Genomic DNA, 4,965 nt, shown 5'->3' with positions numbered 1-4,965 from the left:
GACAGTTTTTTTTCCTGACCTAAAGTTACAGGGGGAAGGCTGGCTGGATGAGTGTCAACAGTGTTATGGCTACATTTTGTTGTAGCTTAAATTGCGTTTTTATGTTCATTATGGTTAGCCAAATAACATCTGCAGCAATAACACTGGAACCACTTTTGGTCTTCTTCATCCTTGCAATCACACACTCTACCAATTCCCCCCCTACAGCCTCATGACTCTCAGGACACATGTTGGGCATGTTACCACTTGTACCGGCCAGTTCTGTTGATTTTATGTAACTGATGTTAGGATGTTTACTGTTGTATAGTCTTATAGTTTAAATCTACTCTGTTTTTTTTTTACTTACTGCAAATGTTAAAGTTAACAATAAAGTTAAAGCTTGTTCAGAGTAATTTCACCCTAGGGTTCTTTTGCACCACGACTTCAAGGCAATCAACCCCCCAGAAGCCCTTTTCACCTGGGTCGACCATTTCTTAGTGCAGGTGCTATTGGAACCAAGTGTGGTTCTCATAAATACACAACACTAATAATGTCTGAAATGATACCAAACTTCTACAGTAGCACAACTGTGTTATGTGCTCATAAAACGATGGATTGGGAAGTTCGTAAGTACACAGCTTCTGCTCTCTGCTGCTAGTGCTACTGGCAGTGAGACGTCTACAAATGACCACACTGAAAAGAGATACAACTGAATTTATTTATATTTATTAATCTAACTTATTTTCTTTAAAGAAAGGGCTGTAATACAACTAGCAGGAGATTATGCGTTGGACATTGGCTTTGAAATTGTCCAAAAGGCAAAAGCATAACTGGTAGGTCAAGTGCAATACAGGTGAAATTCTGTCAATAGAAATGAACAAGCCCTGATTTACTGTATGCAGAATTTTAAGCCTTAATAGAACTTAATCTAATGTGTAAAAATGAATCCTCGCCAGAGTTGTCATGAAGGGTAAACTTATCGATAGAGACAAACACTTTTTTTCTACCAAGCTGCGAACATGTTTAATTCTGCTGTAAAGTCATGGAGGTCTACGGAAACTGACTCCCTTCTGGAGCCAGACCTCAAGCTTTCACTCGATGAACTGCAGTTTTTGGCAGTTCCGCATGTGCATTACTGGTCAGCATGGGAGATTGCCCCTTGATAGACATCCAATCTGGCCAACCATTTCTATTAGATCTTTGCTCCAACCCTTGCCATCTTTCACATCCACTTTTGAATTGACAGCACCCCTCCGTTCCTCCGTCCCTTAAAAAAGAATCTCTCTGGCTATCATGAAACTTGTCTGGACCCAGCTTCTTATGTGCTTAACTATCTCACTTAGGATTGCTTCATCTCCTAGAACTCATAATCTTGAGCTGAATGAAACCTGGGTCCCGCCATTGTGACCTATGTTATCACGTATCACGGTCCAAAATGGACCTTATCACAGGACCATAGGAAATGAAGTAATTGGCTGTCCTCTGTCTCACATTTTCAACAATTTAGTGTATTTTTCGAACCAAGGCTTTATCCCATTTCTTTATCCTACCCCTACCCCTTCCCCTAGGTTTTGCATGTGCATGAGAGAATAAGGGCTATCCCAATACTCATTTTGATCGAGGGGTAAGGAGTGAATGGCCCTTAAAAAACATAGACAGTGAATATAAAAACCTAGGGAGGACTGCAAGCTTACTTGTATACGAGGGATAGCAATATACATTGCCCAACAAGCAACAATGGCTGCCAGATTGAGTTTGACTTTATACTATATATACACCATCCTGTATCACACAGGGACTTAGGAAGTAAATCACAATAAATCCTAAAGGCAAGGAACATACAGTACAATTCAGTTCTGTTTCATGTAGGCTTTACCTTCTAACAGCTGTTGCTATTTGGTTTATCCCTCTTGCATGCGCAGTTGGTTAGATTTATTTTGCGCCCTTGTTCCCTGCACAGGCCTCTCATACATCTGCAGTTACTACATATTACAGACGCGAGACCCGAAATCTGCTTCCTATTTTTTGTCAGCAACAAGCGGTTTTAAGACTTTGTGAACCGGCTGATGGGCCGTCTGCATCCTGCTAAGAGGCCACACGGGTAGAGTGACATTACACGTGACACAAATCTCTGTTTGGCTGGCAGGGCCAGGTTGTAGGAGGTGGGGAGATCCTCCACCTCTCCACATGGCACGGAGCCTGCCACGGCGCTAAAGTGCTGAAACACTTTGCTCTGAGTCTGACAGCTAGACGTGTCGATTAAAACAGACAACATGACAGGGGCGGGTACACTCAGCACGGTTATTAGAATAGCCAAGAGCCAGGTACTTTTCTCACACAGACACCTGTTCTTAATCAGAGCGACGTACACTCCGGGGTTGCTAAACAGCGCGGCAGACCTGATGTCGCGGGGGGTCCCTCTCACAATCGGAAATCAAATCCAACTCTCCTTCAGATGCGTTGGAACAGGTTTGAGAGTGCGAAAGTCGATCTATTGGCCTCACGAGAGAATGCAGAGTGCACAATGTGGTTTTCTATGAAGGTCTTGTTTTCCCCTGTCCACCGGACTCCTTGTGTCCTGGCTTGCATTCAGGAAGAGAGCCTGGTGGCCATTCTAGTAGCACTAGAGCACACAAGCGCATCCTGATTTCCAATTCTGGTACAATTACTGGCGAGGGCATCAGGACAGCTGCCATGTGGCACAGGGACAGGCACTGTTGCAGCTGGACTGTGCAATCTCCCACGCCACAGTGATAAGCCAGCCCCTAATGCTGTATTTGAAGTCTCTTTTATATAGACCTTAGTGGTCCCCTAATGCTGTATTTGAAGTCTCTTTTATATAGACCTTAGTGGTCCCCTAATGCTGTATCTGAAGTCTCTTTTATATAGACCTTAGTGGTCCCTAATACTGTATCTGAAGTCTCTTTTATATAGACCTTAGTGGTCCCTAATACTGTATCTGAAGTCTCTTTTATATAGGCCTAAGTGGTCTTACACCTATCTCCATTTCTAGCCACTGGGGGACCATAGGCAGGCTGGGGGAATGCATATTAATGTTGAAAAAAAACTAAAAAAGTGACATTTTCATGCCATGGGACCTTTAATGGAATGCAGCGGCCAATACATTTTTTTAAAGCAAATGCTACATGAACAGAAAAAGTTGCAGGAGTAGTGTGACCCTGAATTGGGGAGAATCTAACTACACTGGCAGCCAAGATGACATCTACTACTGCCGTTAGCATGCAGCTACATGGGACAATGTTAACACAGCAGTGGATTAGATGAAGACAACCCTCCAGACCGGCCAGCATGGACCAATCACAGCAGACCAGCTACGAGTCGCGTAAGACTCAGAGAGTAGATAATACTGCTGAAACCGGAGTGTTCACAATAGTTGGAAATCTGAACGTTTTAGCTCAAGGGGATTTGTCTAGAATACGTTTATCTCATTATTTGAATGTTTTGGCAACATTTAACATGAAAATCTGACATTAAAACATTGTAGATATGAAAGAAAACATGGAAAAGCATAATATGTCCAAAAGACTAAAGTATTTTTGCACATTATGTCAGTGCATTGTGTGTAAGCAAACATGATGAATCTCTCCCTTTTTTCATCCACTGTGTCGCATTTTATTTATCACTTCCCATTTACTTTCACAAAGATCAAATTATAAAATTCCTACAGCATGAAATAACCACACTACCATCAGCGTTCTTGCTGTGATTACTAGTGCTATACTTAATAAAACACGCGCACACACACACACACACACACACACACACACACACACACACACACACACACGTTTTCTTTGACTGTACGCTCCCAGTGACAGGGGAGTTTTTGATGTTGGCAACATTGGCGGATCAAAGTCAAACACAAAAGCTCAGTCTGTGGGGGGGGGGGGGCAGAGCTGCAGAGGGAGAGACAGGAGAGAGGGCAACCCCCCTCCTTCAACTCCCCCCAGAGTCACCCAGTGAGTCTGTCACATACAAACACACACACACACGCGAGCATGCACGCACTCACACACACAAGGGATGAGATCATTCCTGATGAGATCATCACCTCTCGCTCACTGCTTATATTTATTTCACATAACAACATTCTGAGAACAAAGACATTATAACGGTTAAGATGTCAAATGCAAAAATAAACATTCATTTTATAAACACAACCAAAAATTAACTGATACAATAATTTCTCTCTGTCTCTCACAAGACACACTTTTAAGATATAACGACAGTAAAGACAGTAGGCTACATGATACATTCATGATTAAATACATAAAAGATCATGAAATGGAATATTCATGTGCATATTGTCACCATGTCGCTTCAGTTCAAACAACTCTTTACATTTTAAGATTCTTTCTTACTTTACAAGAGCCAATTCTTTTGAACATTGATGTCAGACACAACATCATTTCACTTATGAAAGCCAGAGTCTTGAATTTTTGTGCAGTTAGTTATTAACTCCATTTTTTTTCTTAGGCCAGAGTGGTTTCTGGGTACTTTGTGAAAGAGATGGTTTGAGAGTGATCACCAAGCTGTCAGGAGCCTTTTAGCCTCTTTCAGCTAAGGGCTACTCATTTGGCCCAGTTAAACCGTGTCTGAGCACGTTTTACCCAGAATTCTGGTTTGGTTGACAATAGTGATTGCTCCGTGATGTGCCAGGGCATGGAATGCTAAACAGGACCCAGGCAGACCAGAGGCGGGACAGGGCACGGTTCGGTTGGACCGGGGCATGGTACACATCGGTGTGATCGCTAAACCTCCGGTTCTCTCATGTAATGATGTAGGCGTGCTCCGGCCCTGATTGTTTTATAGCAGTGTGAGTGCAGGCCACGGGGGTACAGGGGAAGGGGAGGGGCACTCATGCTTGGGCACCGTTTAAGGTAACTGGACCTCTCTATAATTTACAGATAGAGCAGGTCTAGACCTCTCTATAATTTACAGATAGAGCAGGTCTAGACCCCTCTA

General features: G+C 42.9%; 2 long non-coding RNA genes across 2 annotated transcripts in view; one reads left to right on the top strand and one right to left on the bottom strand.

Moving 5' to 3' along the window:
* LOC117954848 overlaps positions 1-1,721 on the top strand; it is a 12,673-nt gene extending 10,952 nt beyond the window's left edge. Inside the window, exon 3 of the long non-coding RNA XR_004658904.1 lies at positions 1,712-1,721. This is a non-coding gene — a long non-coding RNA (uncharacterized LOC117954848). The remainder of the gene's footprint in view (positions 1-1,711) is intronic.
* The window catches only part of LOC117954849, a 17,904-nt gene continuing 13,466 nt past the window's right edge, over positions 528-4,965 (bottom strand). The window contains exon 3 of the long non-coding RNA XR_004658905.1: positions 528-617. This is a non-coding gene — a long non-coding RNA (uncharacterized LOC117954849). The remainder of the gene's footprint in view (positions 618-4,965) is intronic.

The sequence above is a fragment of the Etheostoma cragini genome, chromosome 12, assembly GCF_013103735.1.
Source record: "Etheostoma cragini isolate CJK2018 chromosome 12, CSU_Ecrag_1.0, whole genome shotgun sequence".
NCBI lineage: Eukaryota > Metazoa > Chordata > Actinopteri > Perciformes > Percidae > Etheostoma > Etheostoma cragini.
This window is presented reverse-complemented; position numbering and strand designations above follow the sequence as displayed.